Source organism: Tenrec ecaudatus, unplaced genomic scaffold (assembly GCF_050624435.1).
Source record: "Tenrec ecaudatus isolate mTenEca1 unplaced genomic scaffold, mTenEca1.hap1 Scaffold_251, whole genome shotgun sequence".
Taxonomy (NCBI): Eukaryota; Metazoa; Chordata; class Mammalia; order Afrosoricida; family Tenrecidae; genus Tenrec; species Tenrec ecaudatus.
The window spans coordinates 78,819-105,466 of NW_027458689.1; the positions used below are offsets into that span (position 1 = coordinate 78,819).

Genomic DNA, 26,648 nt, shown 5'->3' on the forward strand with positions numbered 1-26,648 from the left:
TCTCGGCTCACTCTCTTAGAGACGCTCTACTGACCAGACACATGATACTATGCTGATAGACCCCATGCCCTGGGAACTAGAGAAGCCACATGGAGACCCCTGCCAATGCTGAGATGCTTACACCACCACTGAATCCAGACTTTCTACCCACTGGCCTGTGATTATCCTGCATTCAGCATCATTGCATGTGTTTCTTACGTCTGAAGGGGACTTCATGGATTGGTATCGGACATATGGGCTAATATCAGACTTATGGGCTTGAACTGGACTGGGTGGGAATGCTTTGTTAATGTACAATTTCTCTTTATATAAACCTCTTATACACACGACTTTCTATGAATTTCTCTAGCCTACCTGGACTAACACACTGAGCAGTCTTACAACCCATTTTAAAATGCTGAGTGAAAATGTGAGCTCTGTTATATGAGGTAGTAAAACAGGAGAGCATCCTTACACTGGGTAATTACCACCTAAGCCCCCGGGGCTGGGAAGACAATCTGACTGAGCAAAGCTTTCTGGTACGTGGACATTTTCAGAAAGGCCAAGAGAAAATGAGCAGATGACCTTGAAGTAGGGAGCTTTGGATTTAACACTCACCAATGTGTTGTCAGAGGGTCTTTAGCTGAAGATGTGGAGATCCCTCTGTTAGGCTCACTGGCTTGAAGGGGGTCCAGGAAGGCTGCTGGGAACTTTAGAGGCTAGGGAAAGGAAAGTGCCACTCCAGTCCTAGCCTCGACAGCCCCCCACCTCCCCCGTGCAGGCCACCATATCTCAGGTTTTACAGAGATAAGAGACAGAGTGAGACCTTTAATTTATAGATTTATTGAGGGAGGTGTGGTTTGTAGGGAACAGGAAATCATAGGGGTTTAGAATAGTTAGGTAAGAAAGGTTAGAGCTGGCCCTTCGTCTAAAGCCAGAGGATTAGCTAAATTAAAATGTGTAAAATCCATGAGACCCACTATTACATAAGAGAACATGAACGAACTACAGTAGAATTGGTGAGGAAGGGGTTAAACAGCTCTAATGTCTGCTGCAGAACCTGCAGAAAGAATCTAAGTGGGAGGGAGAGCCAGCCTTACAGGTAGAGAGAAGATGTGAGAGCAAAAGAGGCCAGAGCAGCAGGAGGGTAGAAGGAGCCCAATCCAATCCAGGCTCAATTTGAGTGTGTAAGTCTTTGGGATATCTGTACTCTTTTTGATAGGAGGGTTCCCCCACATCTTTGTGGGTGGTCTGGATAACTCCAATGGACTGGCTGCCAGCTTCCACAGACTGACAACACAGCTGGGTGGCAAGATAGATGGAGGAAGCTTTGTAAACATAAGAAACCTATGCTTTCCTTAGTAAAGGCTTCCAACGAACCCTAGAAGGGTTCTGGCCCTTCTAGAGACCTATAAGCTTTTCCCCAAAATACTGGGTCTCCCTTTGACTGAGTTCCAGGTCACTGAACCCAATCTTTCTAGGGTGGGGTGTGTCTCTTCTTCTCCTGCCAGCTGCCAAGGTGTTCACTAAGAGCCACCGAACTGGGCCATCTCCTTGAGGCCCCATTCCTGGAAGGGCTTATCCCAGCAACCTGGGAATGCCAATCAGTTTCAGTGCATGGTGGCTGCACTGGAATACCACTTCTACACCCACAAGGCTGAGGCTCCCTGCGGCCACACAACAGCTGGCACTAAGAGCCAGGGAGTTTCTAGAACTGGACCTTGGGTTCTCCCCCGGCCCTGCTTCAGAAGAAGGTACCGCACAGGTGACAAGTCTTAGCAAACCTCCGGAGGAAGCCCTAATGTTTTGCGCACCAGCTGCAGCCACTAGCTTCTGGAGACGCGTGCTCTTCTTCGTAGTGAGAGAAACAACAGACCCCAGGGCTCACCGTTGAGCTGATGAGGTGCAAGGAGTCTCTGGGAGAAGGTATCGATGTATGGAAACAATGAAAAGGGGGGTGAGCAGAAACCCACAAGGCAACGAACCTGGGAACCTCGAAGACAAGACCCCCAGCCTGGGATTACCTTTCTCCAACAGGGATTTCCACCAAGAACCCCAACCAATCCAAAAGTTGGCGGATGGGACACCAGCTCACCTCTCACCAGGAGAGGAGCGTCCCCTGGGGAAGGTGAGGAGAAGAGAAAGGTCGCTTACACCCCAGCAGGACTTCTGTGTGCACCAGGGTACCCCAAACTGGCTGCTGCCCACACGCACATACTTGGGACAGAGCGCCCCTCACCTGGGAGCGCTGGCTACTACGCAGAGCTAAGGTACCAGGAGGTTCTCTCTCACCACATGCAGCGCACAGTAAGTAGGACGCTAGGACGCGCCCAATAAGCCACACTTCCGGCTGGGACATCGCCACTTCCACCCCATCTCTGAGCACCCGGGTTAGGAGGAGCCGGCGGGGTTGGTCTCTGCCTTCACTTCACCTTTGAGGCGGTTCTGGACCGGACCATTGGCTTGGATGCACACACCCAGGTGTCTGGGGAAGGGAAGAACCAGAGTGCTGTTTAGGCTGGGGGCGGGGCCAGAGGCGGGGCCTGGGGCGGCGCGGGGAGGAGCCAGTGATAGTCCTCCCGCAACAATGGGCCCTCAGACTTTGATAATGATGGCCAAGTCACCTGAGGGCAGAAACGGTACTTTCTCCCAGCACCGAGAGTGTGCATGGGAGACATAAAACGATGTACAACGTACGTGGACTGTGTAAGCTTGTGATCAGATTCCCCAGATGGGGCATCCTCCTCACTAACATGAACCATCCAGCCATTCAACCCTGCCACGGTGTTAATGGTGCTGACGCAAGAACCGAAACTAATGACCTTTGAGGTGAAGGGCCATTCTGCTCCCCAAAGCATTGTCATGTATGAAGACTGCCTTTAGGAAAAAAGAAGTAGCTGCCATCAAATGCTCTAGGTAAATTTTATGAAAGAGTAACAAAATTTAAATATAAAACAAGCGGGAGCACTAAAACGTGATGGGAGAAGGGGGAGGGGAGTTGTTAAACTTGACTGTCCTTAGAGTTGGAGTTTGTACTTTTATCTTATTTTATTTTGCTTGAATGCTATTGGGGCAGTTAAACATGACAGTTCGATTCAATTATGCATATCATGATTTCCCCACTCTGCTAATTTAATTTATCACTCACCAGAGGTTCTATCAATCCAATGGTTTCAAGTGCATGGGCAGAATATTTGTAGAGACTCTTCCAAATTGCGAGGTCTGGAATTTAAATTTAATTCCTCCAAGTAACTCTTGTCTGTTGGGTCTCTCACAACAAGTGCTTATGGGACAGATCAAAGTGAAGCATGTCCCTATTAATTTGCATCCATAAAGACTATGCTTCTTTTATGGCTGTTATACTAGATAATTTCATTATGAAAGTTCTAGTCAGATTCCAAAGTTGCTGGCTGAAAATGGAGATACAAGTATTTCAATATTGTTACATTTCCCAATTTGGTGAGATCATTCCACAGACGATGGAAAACTGTCGCCTAACTTTATAAGGAATCAAAAAAAAAGTCACTTATCAGCAAATATTTACTGAATTAAACTGATTTATGTTGCCAGTTCTGATGGACTCGCCATATCCTTAAATCTTGGGAAACAGAGACTAGATTTTGCAAAGAAAAGGGGACTTCTCTTGAAATACCTGCCCTGTTCGACTGGGTAGGCTAGAGAAACAAATCCAGGGACACTCATAATGTATACGAAAGAGCTTTATATCAAAGTGTAATTGGATATCAAGAAAACATCTCAGCCCAGTCCAGACCAAGTCCATAAGTCTGATATTAGCCCATTACTCCAATACTAGTCCATATATTCCTCTTCAGACTCATGCACCACATGCAATGATGCTGAATGCAGAAGGATCACAGGTCGGTGGCTGAAAATTCTTGTGTATCCAATGGCAGTAGACTTTCTTAGTGCTGGCTCAGGTCTCTATGTGGCTCTTTTGGCTCTCTGAACAGTGTGAAGGTGAATCAGAGAGAAAGAAGTTGGCCAACTTCCAGGGAGAAAGAGTGGAAGTTCCCAGAATTCTCATGAGAAGGTCAAGCCCACCAGGAAGCATCATGGAGCTGTGACATGAATGACAGGCTAACCTTCACCCCTAGACTAATTTATCAGGTGAATATGAAATTATGTAACTACTACACCTGCTTTCATGTGAGGTTTTCTGCCCCCATGGATAAATCATGAATTGTCAAAAAAATAAAACAAGCAAACAAAAAAATCAATCACTGCGATCGAGTCAATATGGACTCAGAGGGATGCTTATAGGACAGGGTAGAACTGCCCTTGTGAGTTTCCAATTCAGCGTCCAAATTAAGTTCCCATGGTTCAGATGTTTACATATTTTTGCAGTAGTTGATTTCACAGTACATGATTTTACATTTACCCTGTAATTATAATTCATGAAGTGTTGTTTTACTTCCAGTATTGCTGCTTCCAAACCAATAGCTGCTTTTAACAGACTAGATACTTTCAACACAGCAGCTGCTCTCTACAAAGTAGCTGCTCTCTACACATGTGTTACTGGTAAGCAAAAGCACATTATGGCACTAACCCTGTCACACACACTTGCATTTGTACGGGGTGTATGTGATTGGGTTGGAGTTATGATATCATTACGCCAGTTACTCATATGTGGGTGTTTTTTGCATGTGGGAGGATCTGCCTGGAGACAGATAGAGGATTGGTGTCTTGGTTCCTAAGACCATCAGAAATATGTGTTTTCTGATGGTCTTAGGCGATCCCTGCAAAACGGTGTTTGTCTGGGTATTTTAGAGAAACAAATCCAAAGAAACTCGTGTATCAGAGAGAGTTTTATATAAAGGTTAAGTACACATCGAGAAAATATACCAACCCAGTGGTACCCAAGCCCACAAGTCCAAGATTAACCCTCATGTCTGACACCAATCCATTAAGTCCTCCTCCACCTCACAAAATACACACAATGACTGGAGGAAAGCCAAATCAGAGAACATGTAAACATCTCAGTGCTGGAAGGGGTCTGCCACGGCTGCTCCAGGGCTGTATTGGGGTAGGTCCATGCGACTTCTCCTTGGGGATGTCTTGCAGGAAGTGAACCTTGTCAGCTTAAGCAGAGAACTGGCCAAGGCCGCTGCACCCTGGTCCGACCATCACAACGCAAGAGACCTGGGAACTAGAAAGGCAAGGCTCACCGAGTCATTTATCCCTCGGCCCTTCAAACAATCCCACATGTGTTTATCGGCCAGGTAGGCACAATAAACTAATTACCTTGAGTAGTTCGACCTTCAAAGGGGTATCGACCCTCCAAGTTGAGAACCAGTGCTCTATAGGGTTTATATCAGTCTTAAGTGACTGGACAGATGTGAATTGTATGTTTGGGGTCCAGCCTCTAGCGTTGCACCTGAGATAGACCCAAGGTAACAAGGACAATCACAGTTAGCCATGTGTTCAAGAGGAGCATCTCCCCACTCTCATGTCTGAATTCCTAAGGTACTCTCCTCTGGAAACAGCTCCCAGAATGGACTCACTTGATTTGATTTTTCTAAATATAAATCAACCAGTTTTTAGGGAAGAGGCTGAAAAGAATTTATTTCTACATAAGTCCAATGGTCACAAATCATAATATGCTTCATAAAGGAAAGGCAGATGAACCACTCAAGAGAGATTTGAAAACAGTTTCCCCTTGCAAATTAATGGATTGAAACCTGAGGACACAGGCTTGAATGACCCAGCAAACTATAGTGAAGAGCAGTCATTGTGAACTCCAATGAGGCTAACCCTACTCTCTACCCCTGGTTTTTCCAGCTTTCCACCTGACCACTTTTTAGCACTTATTTCATGGAATATATTTGTTTTCCCTTTCCACAACGTTTTACCTTATGCTACTATTTCCTTTCTAAAGCTTTACAGCAATCCCTTTCTCGTTGTTGTTCTACTAATTCTACTACTTCTGCTTCATCTTCGTTTTCTTTTACATTAAGAGAAAATAGAATGGTTCCTACTGGAATTCCTACTAAATCTGTTGCTAAAATCCAAATTTTGTTTGAACAAAATAAACTAAAAACCACAGCAGACCATCCTATTTGTGCTCTCACTTGCACCTACTCCTGGATCCTGGGCCTGTGCTTTTGGGGCCTGAGCACACCCATTACCCTGAATTCCCTTCAGTTCAACCCCAACCCTGTGCTGCAGGGTGGTTTATATGGGAACTCACATTAACTTTCCCTCACTGTGTCTTCTTGCACAGTCATACGCAGCCGGGTCCTCCACGGTCACAGTGCTCAGGTGCAGGGAGAACTGGTTCTTGGATGTGTCTGGGTTGATGAATAGATGATCTCTGAAGGATGGTGTGTATTCGCTAAACCACTCTTACCTGTAGAAGCTCCTTCCTATCCACCCAGGGCCTCTCCCAGGGCTGCCTGATCTGCTCCCAAATAGCGCTGGTTCTGGAGCCTGAGTCCCCAGTGATGGTGCAAGTGTGCGTGAGGGTCTGTGATGCCCTCACCACCTCATGGTCTGACTCCTGCAGCTTCACTTTGGACGGGACACAAGGAGACTTACAAAACAAGTATTAAATATCCCACCTGTCATTAAAACTGCTGTGACCTACTGTATCTCCCTGCCACTGACACGATGGGAGACACAGTACCATCAAAATGAGAAAAAGAATGCAAGCAGACCTTTCTGTATCAGAGTCTCCCTGGTACAGCAGGCTCTGGAATTCTGCTGGTTCCAGAGGGGAATCTTGAGGGTGGGGTGGGTGTTCATATCATTTAAATAATAAACCACACCAGGCTTTTGCTTATGAGTGTTACTGGCTGTTATCAGAGGGTCAGAGGATGACTATTAAGAGTGTGCTAATTGACAGGGCTCACAGCTCCACATGGAAGCTTCTCCAGAGCTGGTTCTTGAAGCACGTTGTATGGCAGTGATATGTAAGCAATGAGAGTGGGGTGGCCCACAGGCATACACTGAATTTATACCCTCCCAGATCCTAATATTTGCAATCATAAAATTATCCGAGTTCCAGTGTACCTTGTATTGTTTGATTTGAAAAAATGCATCCACTAGTGTGTGCATTAATTTATTCATTTGAGTTCTGAGAGCTATGAACACGCCAGACATTCTTCTGCACTGAGGGAAAATCAGTAAACCACGCAACTGAGCTAGGAAATGAATGATCTCTTCCTCAAAAACTAAACCCACTGCGAGTGCACCTGTCCTGATTCATGGGAACCTTATAAGATTGATTAAAGCTGCTCATAGAAATTCTCTGACTGTAAATAATAACAGGAAAAGACAACCTCATCTTACTTAGGAGGAATGGTTGGCTGGTTTGTGGTGAGCAACCCAATACTTATCCCATTACATCACCACATCTCTGTATATCTTTATACTAAGAAGCCCATATTAAGGGCTTTTTAAATGTCACTTTGAGAAGCCAAGTGGTGATACTTTCAATATTATTATATGAATATGAGCCCTGGACTATGAATAAGGGGGTCCATAACCAAATTTATGGCCATTCACTTACCTTTTGGAAAAGAATGTTGAAAGTACCATGGACTGGGCTATCAATATAACAAGCAGATCTCTTGTGAGGGAAACATAGCCTGGGAGTTCCTTAGAATGAAGGATGGTGAGACTTAGTTCCATGTACTTGAACATGTTATCATGACACCAGTCCATTGAGAAAGACATCATCAATGATAAAGGGGATCAGTAAAGAAGAAGGTGATGGACTGACACAGTGGCTGTAACAATGGGCTCAAACATATTTATTGTGATAATGGTGCTGAACTAGGCATTATTCAGTTCTGTTTTGCGTTGAATCACTGAGATTTGAAATTGATTCTGTGGCACTTAACATCATCAAAATTAAATGAAAAGACACAATATTCTTCCAAAGTTGAATGACAGTGCTAGGGAAAGGATATATGTTTTATTTTCCGTAGCAAAAGGAAATATGTAACAGACTACACTCTTTATAATTGTTCTTATGTGGAATTTCATTTTGCCTTGGTTAAATATTGGTTGCAAAAGTCTTGTCTTCGTATTTATAGAACATTAAGCATCCAAGGTTGTTTGGGTGCAGGAACATAAAGACTCTTAGTGACCCTACATGAAAGAGAACTCTCTGAAAGGATTTTCTTTTCTGTAATAATGATGGGATAACCTTATCAGGTCTTTAACCAACTGAGTCACCATGTGGTTTTGAACTGCCAACCTTTTGGCTAGAAGTTGAGCATTTAATCATGCCCACATAGTTTCGTGGTCCAGGTTCTACTACATATAATTTACATGTATCTACTTTTACTTCCTACAGGTGAATATTTATGTGTATGTTGACTGGTCTTAAGACATTATGTAGAGTTCTTCTAGGTCAATACTATTACTATTATTTGTTCCTTGAGTGTTTAATATGGGATTCTGTCCAATGCATTGTGTGATTTTAGTAGTAACCCTGGGCACCGTCTTCAGTGCCAGAAACACCTCCCAGAATTGTGAAAACTAAGAGTGACTCCTGTAATGGCCAAATACCCCATAAGACATATCAAGGAATTGATGCATTTGGGTTATGTTGTGGCAGTTTCATCATCTCTTGTCAACTTGGGAAGGGATGGAGTCTAGCCTGTCAATGAGATCTCAGCTTGATGACTTCATTTGTAGGTGCAAAGGAGATGAATATCTCCCTGGAAGCCAGACCCAGATAGCATCTCTTCTTGTTGAGACATTCCTGTTTACAAAGCCACATGGAGCTACACTGATGCAGCTAGAGCCCTGGAACTGGAGGGGCCATGTGCAGACCCATGACAGTGCTGAGATGCTTCCATCACCATAAGAACCACAAGACTTTCCACCCACCGGCCTGTGATCTACATCATTGCATGTGTTTCATGAATCTGAAGAAGAATTTATAGACTGATATCAGACATAGGGGCTAATATTGGACTTATGGACTTGATCTAAGCTGGGATGTTTTCTTAATATACAAATACTCTTTGATATAAAGCTCTTTCTTACACACATGTGAGTTTCTCCCTGGATTTGTTTCTCTAGTATACCCAGAATAGCACATGGTGTTAGAGAATAATATTAAATCTGTCATGGGCTGCCTGAAGGACAAGCAGGTCTGTCTTGGAGTAAACACATCTTGTTTAATTCTTGTAATCATTCAAATAAGATTGTAACTCACTTATTTGGGCATGACATTAAGGAGAACCAGAACCCAGAGAATGATCTTGTACTTGGTAAAGTAGAATGTCAATGAAAATGTGAGAGACTTTCAATGGGACTGATTGTCCTAAGGCTGCAATGATGAGTCCAAAGAGAGGGATGATTGTAAGGATGGCGCACTTTCGGGCAGTATTTCATCCTGTTTGTATTAGTCTGGGTACGTTAGAGAAACAAATCCAACGAAACTCATATGTATAAGAGAGTTTTATATAAAGGCAAGTGCACATCAAGAAAACATCCCCAACCGGTGCTGCCCAGGCCCACAAGTCCAACATTAGCCCATACGTTCAACACCAATCCACAAAGTCCATTTCCATCTCAAAAATACATGTATTGACACCGACTGCAGGAGGAAAGCTGAGTCAATTAATGTGTAAGCATCTCAGCTCTGGCAGAGGTCTCAACATGGCTGCTCCAGTATCTAGGGTGCATTGGGGTGGGTTCATGTGGCTTCTTCTCAGGGATGTCTTGCAGGAAGTAACCCTTGCCAGCTGAAGCAGGGAACTGGCTAAGGCAGCTGCACCTTGGTCCAACCATCAGAAAACAAGAGACCCGAGAACTAGAAAGATGAGGCTCACCGAGCCATTTAGCACTCTGCCCTTCAATTAACACCACGTGTTTATCCGCTACATTGCACAATAAACTAACCACCTCACTGTTGTTCATGTGATCACTGTGAACTTAAGCCAACTTAAAGATCCCTAACAAAATATTATGCAGGTTATTGTAAGTTAAAATTATTACATAAACATATATTTGTGAGTATTCACTGGAAGGAAAATATTGGACATGCAGCTGATGGATTGGAGAAAATTTGAGGCTCACATAAGAATTTTATACTGCATTAATATTTTTATAAGGAGTTTTGGTGGCATAGTGGTTATGCATTGTGCTAAGATTTGCATTCACCAGTTTGCAACTACTAGCCACTCCATGGAAGAAAGACAGGGGATTCTACATCAGTAAAAATCAGAAACTCACTATAAATTGGCATTGAAATAATGGCAGTGGGTTTGGGTTTGGTTTTCTTTTAATATTTTTAACTTGACAACAAATGGCACTAGTTAGTGTCCTGAATTGTAAACTGAGATCTGAGTACATATTGTTGTGAAGTCTGCCTTTGGGTAGATGGTAAATAAAGGCCATCCCTATAAAAAGAAGTATGGTCAGATGCCTGGAGATTCCCTAGAATCACACTCTGCACAATGGTCCCTAGAGAGGTGCTGACAAGGCGAGGGAACCACAGCTTCTGAGAGGAAAGCATCACTGACCTAAGTCTCTTGCATCTGCTTAAACCATGACCTGATGTACTAAGGTTTGTGTCTGGGCTCACACTGACTTCCCATCACTGTGTCTCTAGCACAGTAATACACGGCTGTGTCCTCAGGATTCACAGAGCTCAGTTTTAAATAAACTTGGCTCTTGGAGGTGCCCAGGTGATGCTGACTTGGGCCTGGAGAGCTGGATTATAGTCTGTGCTCCCATCACCCCGTATATCACCAACTCACTCCAGTCCTTTTCCTGGGGCCTGGCAGATCCAGTACACACCATAGCTGGTTAAAGAGAATCCAGAGACAGTACAGGTGAGAGACAGGGTCTGTGAGGGCTTCACCAGTCCAAGACCTGACTCATAATTGCACCTTGGCCAGGATACCTGGGTATAAAGACAAACACAGTGAGTCGTGTGCTCAAATGCTGTAATCTCAGACTTCATGTACGAATCTCTGAAGCACTCACCTCCCAGAGTTGCCACCAGAAACAAGAAAAGCCATACACAATTCATGTTCATGTGGCTGAGATTCATGATAAAGGAATGCTCTCCAGGGTGAGAAGGCATATGACTTTAAGTACATGTATGCTGTGGTTTCATCTGAATGCATATTAGGTATTTGCATGTGGGAGGTGCGGTTGTATGTAAAAAGGTGGAAAGGGCAGAATGGTGGTGTCCAAGTGTGTAATCTAAAAAGACTTTCCCCCAGCTTTGTCTTCCCTAAAAATATGCCAAACATTAGAGGCTATTTGCCAGCGTATTGTGGGAGGTAATTGTTTCCATGGAGAGCCAGAGAAGTGGTCAAACCTGCTCAGTGACATCCAAAGTTAGGCTGCCATCCTGAATCTGAGATCCGTCCATCTTGGCACAGGTATACCCCAATCCCTCCCCTTCCTATTGCCTGTATACCCCTAGATTTTCATCCTCTCATTACTGTATTACCTATAGTATGACCCCTCCCTGTGATGTGTGTCTTTACCTGAAATTAGGGGGCTTGCACACCCTCAAAGGTATATAAATCTTGGTTAGAAATAAAGAATCTCTCTCCCGTGGTGCTCTCCTCTGCGGTCCTCGCTTCCGTGTCCCCTCTCCCCTTGTTCTCCTTCCCCTCACTCTCCTGCCCTCAGGTCTCCCATCTCTATGGGAATCACCGAGCGGGGCTACGGTGAGCATGCTAACATGAAATTTGTCTGATTCCATCATTTTACTCTTTCTTCTATCGCCTGTATTTCTCTATGAGTTTACTATAATCTTTAATTATTATCACTGTACAATTGTGCCTACCAGACCTGGGATGATTTGTGAGGCGCTGGCTACCCTGACAGCCATGGGAGAATACAGTCTTCTCCCTGAGGTCTTCACTCTAGCAATCATACAAACATCTGTGCAGATTTCATGTTTAATGTAGCTTTATGTCATTTCCATCAAAATACCCAGATGTTCTATTGAAATTAAAGACAATCTCTATCCTCACGATATTTAGGTAACAAGACCAGGCCTACCTGAATCTTTCCATACATCTGAACACATAGGGAAACTAGAGTATGTCATCCATAAAGCTCCTTGGCCCTATGATATTTCAGAATATTTAGAAAGGAGTAAAAATACTTTAACCCTATCTTCTAGATTTAGAGTTGGAATAAAAGGTTTCCTAACAATATGGTTATTGTGTGGTTAAAAGAAACCACAGAAATAAGAAAAAGTGCATTTATCCTCTCATGAGTTATTACCGAGGGTGGGCATTGGGCTCAGTGTATTTTGAGAGGCGCCTGCTAACAGCGAGAGGCGTTTCCTGGACTTACACTGTCTTCCACAACTGTGGGTACCTCAGCAACATTCTTTTCTGGTACTGAGCTTTCAGACTCTTGGTCAGGAGTATTACCTGGAGTTGTCTCTGCAGGTTTCCTGCCATGGGCAGTAGAGCTACCATAGTGGTCAGCACAGCAGTTCTAGCTGACCAGGCACTGCAGTCCTTACCCAGACTCCTGTCTTCACTTCTATCTTCTCTTGGTCCAGAGCTGGTGGGTCCTTAGCATCCATGCAAGTCTGCTTTCTCCCTGAGACTGGTTTTCTGTCTGGACTCACACTGACTCTCACTCACCGTGAAAAGCTTGGGCCATAGAGAATGATACAAGTTGCGAACACTCTGAATTGGTTGCAGTGAAATGAAGTGAGATCGATTCATGTAGATATTTATATAGATATTGTTATGAGATATATGCCACAATAAAATATCAATCAAGAAAGACATTTGCCTGAAAGACAATCAAAGTATTAAACAGAGGTTAGGGTTCATTCTGTCCACAGAAATAGGAACCATACTTAAAGCAGATTTCTATTCAAAGTAATTCAAGCAAGAGAGTTATAGAGTTATTTATTCCATGTTAAGGAAGAAATTGTCAAGTGAGAATTCTTTTTATGGGTTTCTGTGATGCGTTTGGGAGGGAATTTTGCAGCTGTTGGTAATTGTTGAACACAATAATAATCTAATGCCATTTGTGTTAGTCTGGGTACATTAGATAAATGATCCACAGAAACTCATATGTATAAGAGAGTTTTATATAAAGGTAAAGTGCACATCAAGAAAACATCCTAACTCAGTGGTACCCAAGCCCACAACTCCAACATTAGCCCATATGCCCAACACCAATCCACAAAGTCTTCTTCCATCTCACAAAACATGCACAATGAGGCCGATGGCAGGAAGAAAGCCAAGTAAGAGAATGTGTAAGCATCTCAGCACAGGCAGGGTCACCCCTCAGCTGTTCTAGCACTCAGGGCTTCATGGGGGTAGGTCCATGCAGCTTCTCTTAAGGGATGTTCTTGCAGGAAGTGAGCCTTGCCAGATGAAGCAGGGAACTGTCTAAGGCAGCTGCACCCTTGTCTGACCATCAGAAAACAAGTGACCCTAGAACTAGAAAGGCGAGGCTCACCAAGCCATTTATCCCTCGGCCCTTCAATTGACCCCATAAGTGTTTATCGGCCAGGTTGGCACAATAAACTATGTACCTCTCCATTGAATTATGTATGAGAAGAATGTTGAAAATATTATTTTGTAGCACATATATGATAAAAATAACTTAGAATATGACATAGTTTTCATTTTTTACTCACAATTAGAAACTGATGGAGAGTGTTGCTGGTACAACATTTCAAAAGACTAGCTAAAATATTCAATCAGAAAAGAGATTATGATATAAGCCAGAAATTTGAATTTATAAAAAGTGTTAGCAATGGAATAAATATTCTTTATTTAATATTTTATTTATTGTCGCACTTTTCCTCCAAAACTGTTTTATTGGGAGCAAATGCAGTTGTCATATCCATCCGTAGTTCAAGTGCATCAAGCAGTATTATACAACTGCTACCCCAATTAGCTTGAAAACATCATCTTCCTTTCTCAACTAGTGGCACCATCTCCCTTTATTCCACCACCACCACCACTCCACTGTAGTCCCAGAAACCCCTATTCTACTTGCTGTCTCTTTATGTTAATCAATTCTGGCTTTCATCTACCATCAAAAAGAAAAACATATCGCTGAAATTCAAGAATGCTATCCCCCAATGACAAAATACATGAGATAAACTCCAATAAGAATTTAAATTGAGGAAGCAGGCAGTCCAAGTGCAGTCAGCAGCCCTTCCTCGGAATCCATAACAGACCTAGGTGTGCTTCGGATGTGTCAGTCTGGCTACTGGAATGTGAGGATCTTGTCAGTTGACTGCCTTTCTCAGGATATTCTGGATCCAAAAGCACTCTTTAGTAGCTGGTGTCCTGCAACACGCCCTGTGGCTCATGCTGAACACGCAAACGGCTTGTCATATGCATGATATTCAATACAGCAAGAAACAACAAAAAACACCTACTCCCTGCCTTCAAGGAGATTTCAGCTCACAGCACAGCCTTATTTCTCTATGTTTGCTGTTCTTCAACTGCAGCACAAAGGAGGGATGCTTGCAAACCTCCCTCCCTGCACTGGCCACAGAGTGAAACCACTGGCTGTGAGGACTGCTGCCTACTCTGATGGTGAGCCGGCTCTGTCTCTTCTCTGTGAGCAAACTACTGTTGCACACAGAGCCTGTGTGTGAGCTGAGCTTTTGTCAGTGACTTCCGACACTGGTTTAACAGAAATCAACAGTTATATGTGTGCAGTACACAAGAAGGGGAGTAATTCAACTTGAAGGGAGAATAAGGTTATTTTTTATAAAAGAACCTTGTAAATTGAAGCACAATCAGGAAAAATATATTTAAAAGGAAAACCATTAACATGTTAAGAAAGATTTTTAAAATAATATAAAAGATGTCACAGAAAAGGATGATATAATTAAAATGAGAATACGATATATGAAGTTTTGTGGAGACCAGGATGATGGAAAAAATAGAACAATTTTTAAAAATAGAACAATTCCTGATAATAATATGAAGTATGATTAAACACAATGCAGAATACACAGAAAACAAATTAATGGACATAAATAAACAAAACAAGATGCAAATTCAGAAATTCGATAACTATAAGCCATTGGCACCGTTGAATCCCGAATCACAGTGATTCTAGGACAGAGTAGAACTGCTCCGTAGGGTGTCAGACACTGTTAATCTTTTGGAGGAGCAAACAGCCTCATCTTTCTCGCTTGGAGGAGCTGGTGATTTCAAACTACTGACATTGAACTTTGCATCCCAATGTAAAATAGATAAAAAGATGGCAAAATGAAAACCTGTGCCAGGGGAGGCTAAGAGTTAAGTGAGAAAGCCCTAATTCCAACAGGAAATCCTCCCTGTCATCCATCTGTGCCTGTCTAAGGCTGGGTTCTCTGCGCCCCCTGCTGCCCAGTGTCTTCCCTGCAGGGGAGGTTTGTGTCTGGGCTCACACTGACTTCCCCTCACTGTGCTCCTTGCACAGTAATACGTAGCCGTGTCCTCAGCGGTCACGGAGCTCAGCTGCCGGGAGAACTGATTCTTCGATGTGTCTCTGGTGATGGAGAGTCGGCTTTGGAAGGACGGGTTATAACCTGTATTACCACCATAATCTATGCACCCCATCCACTGCAGCCCCTTCCCCGAGGTCTGGCGGATCCAGCTCCAACAGTAACCACTGCTTGTTATGGAGAAACCAGAGACAATGCAGGTGAGGGACAGCTTCTGGGACGGCTTCACCAGTCCTGGACCCGACTCCTGAAGCTGCACCTGGGACAGGACGCCTGCAAATTAAAAAAAGAAAATTCCATGTCAGTCACAACTATCTCCATAGACCCAGGTCGGATATCTGAATCTCTCACCTTGGGGAACTGTCACAGGCACAGCAGAACACACAGCAATAGCATCTTTAGACCACAGCTCTGTTTCCCAAGAGACCCACAGCCCTGTCTGAAGAGAACTGATAGTTTTCCCACCCCAAGGGTGAAATTGTACCCTAGTGCCTGAAAGATAATTTGCATATGAGGGAGTCCTGTCCTTATAAAACAGAAAGTGATAGAGGCCAGGCCCCCCTTTATCTTCTGAGCCCATGGTACGGTAACTGTTTGAACTCATATGTTAAGCAGGGACCCTCAGTTCTTGCTTCAGCCCCATTAACACTTTGGCAGAGTTGGGGGGTTGGGTGTTTCCAGTTTGTTAGGAGGATACACATCCACACCCAACGTACATGGTTCTATCTCAACCATGTCACCCATGCACTCCCTCTGCAAAGGGCCAAATTACTGGTGCCTCAGCCATTGTTATCTGAGTCTTTGCCGCTGGAGTTTCAGCCACAGGTGTGGACCCTTTGGCGTGGACCGCCTCTCTCCTCTCTGGCTCCTCCCCGAGCCCCGCCCCAAGCCGGCCAGGCCCCGCCCACCCCCTCACCAGGCGCCTGTGCTGGCATCTCAGCAGAAATGGGCGGGGAAAGAGCTGCCTTGAGAGGAAGTGAAGGCAGACCCCTACCCCTCTCTGACCCCGCCAGCTCCTCCCACCCCGGGTCACGCCCAGACAGGGCCGGAAGTGGCGGTGTCTTATTCTGAACTGCAACTCACTGCAAGGATTCCACTGTCGGTGCTCTGCTTGCGGTGCCAGAGAAGCGCCCACAGCCTGAGCACCCTGTTGCCGGCGCTCCCAGGTGGGAGGCTCTGGGCTCCGGGACATGTATGTGGGCGGAGGCTGTTTTAGTCCAGCTGACTAGGGTGCAAGCGCCCTTTCTCTCCCCCAGGAACCCTGCCAGCGCTTCTCTTGGTGAGAGGTGGGCGGGTGTCCCCAAGGCCGGTCCTATTTCCCTGCTTTCAGATTGGTTGTGGTTCATGGTGGGAGTCCCTGTTGGAGAAAGGGGATCCCGGCTGGGGTTTGGGGCTTCGGGGTTCCCTGATTCTCTCTTTGCGGGTCTCCTAACCCCCCTCCCTTGTTTCCTTCCGCACAGCGATGCCTCCTCCCGAGACTCCTTGCGCCTCCTCAGCTCAAAGGTGAGCCCGGGATCTTGTTCTGCTGACCTCTCTCTGGACCCGACCAGAGTCTGTTCTAGGCGCAAGATCTCTTGCTGGTCCGTGACAGAAACGTCTTCCCTGGCTTTAAAATATTGGTGGCCGCCCTTTCTTCTTACTCTTTGTTTTTATTTCTATCTATATATTACTAAGGTTTTAAAAATCATTCCCATTTCATTTCCTTTCTATTCTTCATTGTTTCTGTTGGGTTCAGTTTGTGAAGCACAAAAGGAGTGGATGCCTAGAGATGAAATAACATGCGAGTGTCTGTAAGGATGCCTGGGTGGGGTCGGGGTGGGTCGCTGGCGGAGTTGGGGAGGGTGAGGGGACTTGGGGAGTAAGAATGAAGGATTGAGGGGACTGAACATTACAACTGAAGGTGACTAATAAGTCTGCTTAAAGGCGATTTAATCATAGTGGGAAAATAGACGATGTGAAATCGATTGTGGTAATGATTGTGGAATGCTTAAGATGGCTGAATTGTGGGATTATGTGGGATATGTGGATTAAGTGCCCCAAAACATGTTAAAAAGAAAGAAAGATGCTCTCCATCACAAAAGTAATCTAACTAAACTATGCACAGAAGAATCAAAAACCAAACTGAAACAAAGGAACCAAAAACAAGGTAATGTTAAGGTGTTCAACCTCTATTTGGGGGATGAAACTGGAAGTGACCCTGAAATGGGCCCTTGGCGTTTGAACGTTGTGAGGCTGAAGGACAATTTATTTGGGGCTGGTGTAGTGGGCGTTGGCCCTGGGGCCCTTGGCCAAGGCGCCTCTGCCAGCTGTCCAGGCAGCAGCAGGCTCATGGTCACCAGGATGTCGCAGGCTGTGATGGTGGAGTAGTTTGGAATGTGCCAGTTGAGATGCCTGGTCGGCGATGTGCCCAAAGGTGTCTTTGATCAACGAGTGCACAACGCTCATGGCCCTGAACGAGATACTGGAGTCTGAGTGGACCTACTGGAGCATCTTGTGCACATAACACACAGTAGGTCTCCTTGCCGCTGCATTGGCATTTCTTGCTGTGCTCCCTTTGAGCCTTAGCTGCAGCCTCCTTGGGACTCCTCCCTGGAGCAGGCAGGGACTTAGCAGGGTCAGGTGGGTTGTTTGACTGGGACGGTACACCTGGTAAAGGTAATGTAGGTGTCCTAAGGCGAGCTGAGGGAGGACAGAAACCTCCCCTGGAGCAGAAATTGTTGAAGCTCACTGGATCTTGATTTTTAGTAGGAATTTAGACCATGAAAGAAGGACCTCTAGATCCCTCTGACCTGTTGGGGTTTCAGCAGGAAGTGTTGGAAAAGTTACCACAGGGATAACTGGCTTGTGGTGGCCAAGTGTTCATAGTGATGTCACTTTTTAATCCTTCAATGTCGGATGATTTGATCTAATCTTCCTTGTAAGATGGGGGTGGAGGGGTGAGGGGCAGGAGTAGAGGAGGGAGGACAGGAGAGAGGAAGGAGGTGAGAGGGAATGATTGGAGCTGCCTCCACACTCCCTGATCGCCCCTAGCCTTGAACCCCGGGCAGCCACCTGCTGGAAAAGGTGTGTAGGCCAGCCACTGAGTGGGGACTTGTTTTTCTCGACACTACCTAGGTGGTCAATGAGGAGGTCCTGTTAGGAAAATGGGTTGGAGATGCTCACATTGTGCACTTGTGTGTCAGCATGCCGTTTGGATCCCTGGCCCGCTGTCGGCACTCTCCCACCCTGGGGTCCCCAGGCTTTCCCACCTGTCTCACAAACTTGAATAGTTGAGTTGGATCCCATTTTATTTTTGTAGATCTTATCATTGTTTCAAAATGTTTCACACACACAAAAATCTATTTTCAATTTCATTATTTATGTGATTTTGGTGTGTACATAAGTGCATGTGTGTGTACCATACACATGTTTTTGTAGTATCCTTTTTGATAACAACTAAGGATGTTTACCAGTAGTTTTGTTAGGGCAAAATGTGTGCTACCTGCTAACTGCATATATAAATCTCCTAGTACTGCTTTTGCCCATTTTAGCCCTGCAGGCAGGCTGGCCGGCTCTCCCTGCTCTCTGGCAAACAGCATCACCTCCTCCTCCTCTTGTGTTTTAGAAGGGTATAGGTGTGTTTGAAAGATGGTCAGCATCTTAATATGTAAGGGTTAATGGTTTGGGAGTTGGAGATTAGCAGTTTATCATTAGGGATTTAAGTACCAAGTATTTTTGTGTGTTGAAATGTTGCCTAGAACATTTTAACATTTACTACCTATATATAGTATTTATGACCTATTTGGCAACTTTTAAAAAATTTAATAAATCTTTTTATTGGGGCTCATACAACCCTTATCACAATGCATAAATATATCAATTGAGTAAAGCACCCTTATACATTAGTTGCCCTCGTTATTCTCAAAATTCTCCTTCCACTTGGGTTCCTGGAATCAGCTCGTTTTCCTTTTTATCCCTTCCCTTCCCTCCCCGCTCTCCCCTCCCCCATGAACCCTTAATAGTTTATAAATTATTATGTTATCTTATACTTCCAGGCCTCTCCCCTCACCCACCTTCCCATTGCCCATCCCCCAGAGATTAGAGGAAGGTCATCACACAATGATGGTTTTTGTTCTTGGTGTCTGCCACCTGGTCCGTTCAACACCTTGTATTCGCTTAGGTTGCGCACTTCTCTGTGGGCTTTGTTGTTTCCGAGCTAGATGGCCGCTTGTTTGCCTTCAATTGGCAACTTTTTTACATGACATCTTCAATTTATGATGAATAAGGAATTTTCTTTTCTTCTTTTTGGAAGTCATTTTCTTCTTTTTATTAATTCTTTTTTTCTGATCAATCTAGCTAGTATCATTTTTAATATGAGTGGTGAAAATGGATATGTATGTTTATCCTGATTCTGCGATGGGGTGAACTTTTTTCTCTTTCTCTTACATGTGACATTTTCAAAGTTTTTTTTACAAGAATGTATATTAGCATATTGAGTTTTACCTATTTCATGTTAGATTTGTAGTTGTTTTTTTTTTAACATGAAAAGCTTTTTACTTTGTTTATTATTCATTCTGTGTCAATTTAGATAATTGACTTTTCCCCCATCACTAGGCATATTTGAGTGTTCATTTTCTTGTGTTAAATCAATTCTGGGATGAATTAGAATTAATCTTGATGCATGCTTATTTTAATATATTGTCTGACTCAGTTTCCTATTTTAAAAATAACTTTTTCATTCAGATCCATTATCAACACTCGTCTATATTTTTCTTAAAATATCGTCATCTGACATGGGTATCAGGTTATTTCTTGTCTCATAGAAAATGTTACTAAGTGCTCTAAAAACTATTGTTATGTTGGAACCCAATAAGTTGAACTTAAGCAACAAAACAGTAAAAAAGTGCTTCTTAATCTTATGTGACTACTCTAGCTGCCAGAATTTTTAGTTTTCATCTATCTTACAGTTAGGCTGGAAGTTTCTCAAGAAATTTTATTTTGATTCAATTGATTATAGACCTTCTAAGCATCCTGCAATCCAGTGAGTAATTATTGTCAGTCTCTTGCTCTGCTGGATCCTCTGAACTTCCAGCTGAACCCTCAGTGTACAGGACTGCATGATTTACAGTTTCCCAGACAGACAAATAGCTGCTCACCACTTAGTGAGTGTGTTGTTTTAGACTAGAGCCCATGTTCCTGAAAGTACTCTGCCACCTGGCATGCTGTGAGGCCCTTAGAGAACTGCCTTCAGCTCACCAAAAGAATGGACTAATGAGGGGTGGAAATGCCTCAGTGATTTTGTTGTCACCTTGTTTGTTCCAACATTTTTTAACTGAAGAAACCTCTTCCCTTTTTTTCATGAGAGAAATAATATCTTTTGTAAACATAAAACACTAATGTCTTTGTGTTTGCGCTGGGTGTATATTTGTGGTTTCTGAGACTGTTGTCATATCAGCTGTCATTGAGTCAGTGCCATCTCACTGGGACCCATTGCACAACAGAACAAAACATTGCACTCTCCTGTGCCATCCTCATAATTGAGGATGAACGCATGTTTTTAAAAAATTTATTTATTTTAACTCATTTTATCATGGGCTTGTACAGCTTGTATTACAATCCATGCATATATCAATTGTGTTACACACATTTGTACATGTTGCTATCATCACTTTCAAAACATTTTCTTTCTACTTGAGCGCTGTATCAGCTCATTTTATTCTTCCCTCATGAAGCCCTGATAAATTATAATTTTTTATTGCTTTTTCGTGTCTTATACTGTCTGATGTCTCCCTTCACCCACTTTTCTGTTGTCCATCCCCCTGAGAAGGGGTTATATGTAGATCATTGTGTTCATTTCCCCTTTCACCCCTCACCTACCCCTTACTCTCCTGGTATTGCCACTCTGATTATTGGTCCTGATGGGTTTATCTGCCCTTGATTCCCTGTGTTTCTAGCTCTTTTCGGTACCCATGTGCATTCTCTGGTCTAGCCAGTTTCGTACAGTAGATTTGGGGTCATGATTGTGGGGTGGGGGGAGCACTAAACAACTAGAGAAAAGTTGTATGTTTCATAGGTGTTATACTGAACCCTAACTGGCTCATCCTTGTGACCCATTCTGATAGGTTAGTTTATTGTGCCAACCTGGCTCATAGGAACATGGTATAAATAATGTTGCAGTTTGATTGGAGGGCAAAGAGATAAATGGCTAGGCAAACCGTGCCTCTCTCTCTCTTGCACTCTTCTCATCAGATCAGGGTGCGCCTGCTAGTTCTCTGCCACAACTTGTGAGCTACACTAAGTGTTGGCCTAACAACCTGTGGATCATGTCGCTAGAGCTTGAGGTTCCTTTGAGAAGTGCTTCATCATGTTGCTGATGTATGCATCACTTGAGCTTGGGACTGTTGGATCCTATCTTCTTGCTCTTTGTTGATGATCTTCCCTTTGTTTGCTGCCTGTGTCCAGACTGCCTGCATTGCCGTACATAAGACTCACCTGTCTGCTTCCTTGACCTTGGACCCAGTGGCCCTCATGAGTTGAAGGACTTCCAGTATATTAAATGTTTCACGGAAGTGAGTTGAACTGAGCACTCTGGACAGCTGTGTGAACAAATTAGCTGCTATATTCTTTTGTGCTTTATATGTCTATCCATTATATAGAATATATAATAATATATAATGATTATATATAATGGTTTTATATATAATGATTATATATTGTATATGTAATAGATGTATGTATGCACATATCTATATATATTCACAAGTGTCCTGGTTTTGTTTCTGTGTAACACACCCTTCTGTAAGGGGGTGTCCAATTGCCTACAGATGGACTTTGGGTCTCACTCCACACTACCCCTCTTTCAAATTGATAGGATTTTTTGTTCTGTGTCTCTGATGCCAGATTCCTGATCCTATTGACACCTCATGATCACACAGGCTTGTGTGCTTCTTCCATGAGGACTTTGTAGCTTCTCAGTTTGATGGCCTTTAGGACCCCAGAAGCTATATCTTTTGATAGCCAGGCAGCATCAACTTTCTTCACCATATTTGCTTCTGCACCATTTTGTCTTAATCGATTGTGTCAGGAAGCTGAGCATCATGGAATGCCAGGTTATTAGAACAAAGTCTTCTTTCATTGAGAGAGTACTGGGGTAGAGGTCCAATGTCTATCTGCTACTTTTATACTTAAAATTTAAATATATTTACATAGATATGTTACCCTTTTGTCATATATATGTGTACATATGTAAATGACTGTATTTAGAACTCTATAAATGCCCTTTGTCTCCTACTTCTTTCCTCTATTTCCTTTTACTTTCCTCTTGTCCCACTATCATGTTTGGCCTTCATCAGTTTTCAGTAATTCCTCTCATTACATTGCCCTTGATCACGCCCTACCAGGCATCCTACACTCTCCTCAACGTCGATTTTAGATCACTTGTTGTGCCCTTGACCCCAGGCTTACAGCCACTTCCTTTCCCCCACTTCCCTGTTTCCTTTATCCCCCCCCCCCCAGAACCATCAGCCCCATTGTTGTCTCCTCTGGTGTGTTTATCCTGCCAATCTTATCTAGATAGACATGCGGAGACAATAATAAGCACAGAAACAAGACAGAGCAAAATAACAACAACAAAAAAGGAAGCAACCACCGGAAAAAAAGAGAAAAGACTTAAGAATCATTCCAGGTTTGTTCGTTGATCATTAGGAGTATTTTACTGTTGGTTGAGTCTGATGTGGTACCATGCCTTGGCCACTCAGTCTGTTTTTTTGTATTTCCCGGGCACTTCATTGCTTTGCTCCTCTTGCTGCTCTGTTGCATGCCCTTAGAGTTTTGCCCCAGTGTGGTGAAGTCAGATCGAGCACATTTCCCACAGTGTGCCACAGTGTTGTCCCTCATAGCGCTGTGGGTCATTAAGGGATGCCGTGTCTTGTGATTGGGATGGCCCTATGGTCCTCTCTGTGCATTAGGCAATTTGAGCAGGAATATCATTCTTCGGGTTTGGTGAACCATTTGTCGCAGTCACTTTGTTAATCCATTTGGTAGTGGGATTCATGTTTTTCACTGCCCGTCATCTTTACCAAACAAAATATCCTTTTCGAGGAATGATCTTTTCTGATATATGTCCAAAGTATATAATATGAACTCTCACCATCCTTGCCTCTAAGTAGCACTCTGACATTACATCTTCCAAAACAGACTTGTTTGTCCTTTGCATGTCCATGGTATGTGGGACATTCTTGTCCAGAACTACAATTCTAATATATTCATTCTTCTTCAGCCTTCCTTTGTTCATCTTTCAAATGCACAAGAGTCAATTGACAATAGCCTGCTTTGGTCAGGTGAAACCAGTCCTCCAGGTAATATCTTTTCCTTTCAATACTCTAAAGAGGCATTGTTCAGCAGATTTATCTAATGCAATGATTGATCTCTTGACTGTTATACTTTCAGTATTCAGGATATTTGTTTGGTCTTTTTTCTATACACCAACCAATTTTTTTCTGGAAGGAGTTAAAATTTACTCAAGCTTTAGATTAAGAATTTTGATCAAGGAGGGGCTGTCGTAGCCAGCTCAGGAGTCAAACCGTCCTGAAAGAGGGGGAATGATTATTAGGGTAAAAAGAAGAGATTAAAAGTATTGGGAGGGCAACAGTGAATACTGAAGCTTCGGGTTTGTTTTACATACTCCTTTTATCCATGCAGAAACAACCCGGGGTTTATTATCTCATTGTTAAGCAAGCACATTTGCTACACATAGCAATTTTGTCTTCTGCCAAGGCAGACATCCCTGAGAAAATTAAACAACGTATCTTCCCAGACTTTGCATACTTTCTTGTTCTTTTTTTTTGTTGTTCTTGTTCTTAACAGTATGTTCAAAACGTAAAGTCACAGAAGAAATCAGCAAACACTGACACATAGTTCATGAGAGTTATCAGCTGTTTCAAAGCTGAGTCTTAATGGCCTTCAACAGCCCCCGCTTTTTTATTTACTGAAGACGTCTTTACTCAAAACGTCAGCAGATCACTGTGTCTGTCTTAGGTTGTGAAGTCCTGAAATCGCCCTTACCCGTCATCAGTCACTGTCTGCAGGAGACTATGACCTGTCTTAGGTTGGAATACTCAGACTCGATTTTACCCGTCTGACTAACCAGCCTCTGCCTTATACTCCTGTTTGGGGAGGGAGTGAAGTATGCAGGTGTACTTCCTGTAATTTTGTTCCTAAAGCCAATAATTCAACCATAACCTTGTGCAGTATCATAGGGAGTATGCATAAGATAAACAATACACACACTCCCGCTGTGACTAGAGAAAAAGCATGTGAGGTAGGCCTCTGAGATTTCCTAACGAAGGGAAAGAATCTTGAAAATGCTGGAGCCAATCCTCAGCAACCTTGTCGACATCAAAATAAAGAGACTTAGCATCTTTTATGGCTAATATTTCTTGATGGAGTTGTAATCAATCTAAAGACTCATTAGCATTGTGCCAAGTACCTTGAAGATGATTCTACACTTTAATCCAGCTATACTGACTGTTAGTGTACTATTTAGGTGTAACACAGATCCATGTATGTACAGCATGGCACTGTAGACTAGACCTGGCCTTAAGCCCCTGCACCTCGTCTCCTAAATACATGACCATGTCATAAAGAGCATTTACTTTTTGTTCTAACTTCCTGTCTATATCTTCTTGAGTACCCAAAACATTAGTCACATCTTTGGATAATTCATTTCCACAGTGGGCAGTTTGTAAGATTTGTGAAAGTACAATTGCTGCAGTAGTAGCAGTAGCAACTAAACTTAATATAGCTAAAATACTTGCTATAAGCAAACCTACAAAACACTTAAATCTGGTTGATGCTTTTTCAGTCTCTTCTAATACCTGTAACCCTCTTTCTGAATACCAAGGCCCAGTAATATTCACTGGCAGCATAACAAAAGAAGGTTGATATAAAATGGCGATGACAATACCTTCAGGGGACCAGGTAATACAATTAGACAAATTGCAGTTATTACAAGACCTGTTAAACTTAGAGTCATCATGATCTATAGTAATATTCCCTGCCAAAAGTACATAAGGCGATGGTACGCAGGCAGTAACATTTCCCTGTGGTCTGGAGGTAGGGCCCATAAGCTTCATGTCCCCCTAAGCAGCCCCTATTTTCCACCACTGAGTTTGTGGAAAACCCAAATCTGACCACCAAAGCCCTGCAGACAGCCCCTTTTCCCATTTGGCAGTGTTTTTTTTTTGAGTATTGTCCTGGTTGACAGACCAATCGATGATATATCTCTCTTTTGTGACGTTATACCTGATGGGCTTGTCTGTGAGACATGATCTCCACAATATGGTTTTATTATTCTTTTGAATCTCTAGTCTACATGAGGAAAAAGACTGTGGAGTGGGTGGAATAACATTTCCTTCACTTTGTACAGGGAGGGCGTGAGTCATTAACCCACATCTTGATTTCCAGACCTTCCCAGACAGCAGGAAGTAAGAGTGGTGGATCAGAAACTTAAGCCTAGTACTTCTCACTGAGCCATGTCCCCAGAAGCACTCTGAGGCAAATTACCATCTGCATGGTTTGCAAACTGCACCAACCATTCAGGCAGCCCCCATGCTCCATCAGCATCCTGTGTAAAAACCCAAACATGCCCTCCTCCCCATAATAATAGCGGGTTGGGGCCATTCCTCCAGGCAAAACAAGCCAATGATATCTCTTCATAGGCTCTTTGAAGTTGGTGGAAGGGACACTAAAGGCAGATCTTTTACAATATTTTGGATCCAAGGGCGTGGTATAAAAACAATCTTTTAAATCTAAAATGAACTTATATGTATTGGCTGGAATAGCAGAGGGGGAAGGGAGCCCAGCCTGCAGGGCTCCCATAAGTTCCATAGTATCATTAACCCTCCTTTACTGTTTTTCCTTACAAAGCAGCTGCTATCGCAAGCCCCTGAGTAAAGAAAGGTTCAATGTCTGAGCATAGTCTGATATAATCGGACAGGTTGCCCTTTTTTCCAAAAGGTCTCAGCGCTGCCTGGCAGGCAGTATTTGCATTTTCAAAAGCCAATTGTTTCCATTCTGCGGCGGGAAGCACCTCGAAGGACAGTGTATCTAATAAAGATTGAGTAAAAGAGGCAGTTGGGCCATATTGGGCACAAGCAACCTTGAGTTCTTTTAGCTGTTTGAAAGGAATAGGAGTAAGCCCTCTCCAATAGTTTGTGTTATTTTTCATCAGTTAACCTTATTTAGAGAGCTTGAACCCCAT

General features: G+C 43.4%; 1 long non-coding RNA gene across 1 annotated transcript in view; it reads left to right on the forward strand.

The window, feature by feature from the left end:
* The first annotated feature begins 16,417 nt into the window (after positions 1-16,417).
* Positions 16,418-26,648, forward strand: part of LOC142436383 (uncharacterized) — a 65,223-nt gene continuing 54,992 nt past the window's right edge. Inside the window, exons 1-2 of the long non-coding RNA XR_012781920.1 lie at positions 16,418-16,575; positions 16,870-16,912. This is a non-coding gene — a long non-coding RNA (uncharacterized LOC142436383). The remainder of the gene's footprint in view (positions 16,576-16,869; positions 16,913-26,648) is intronic.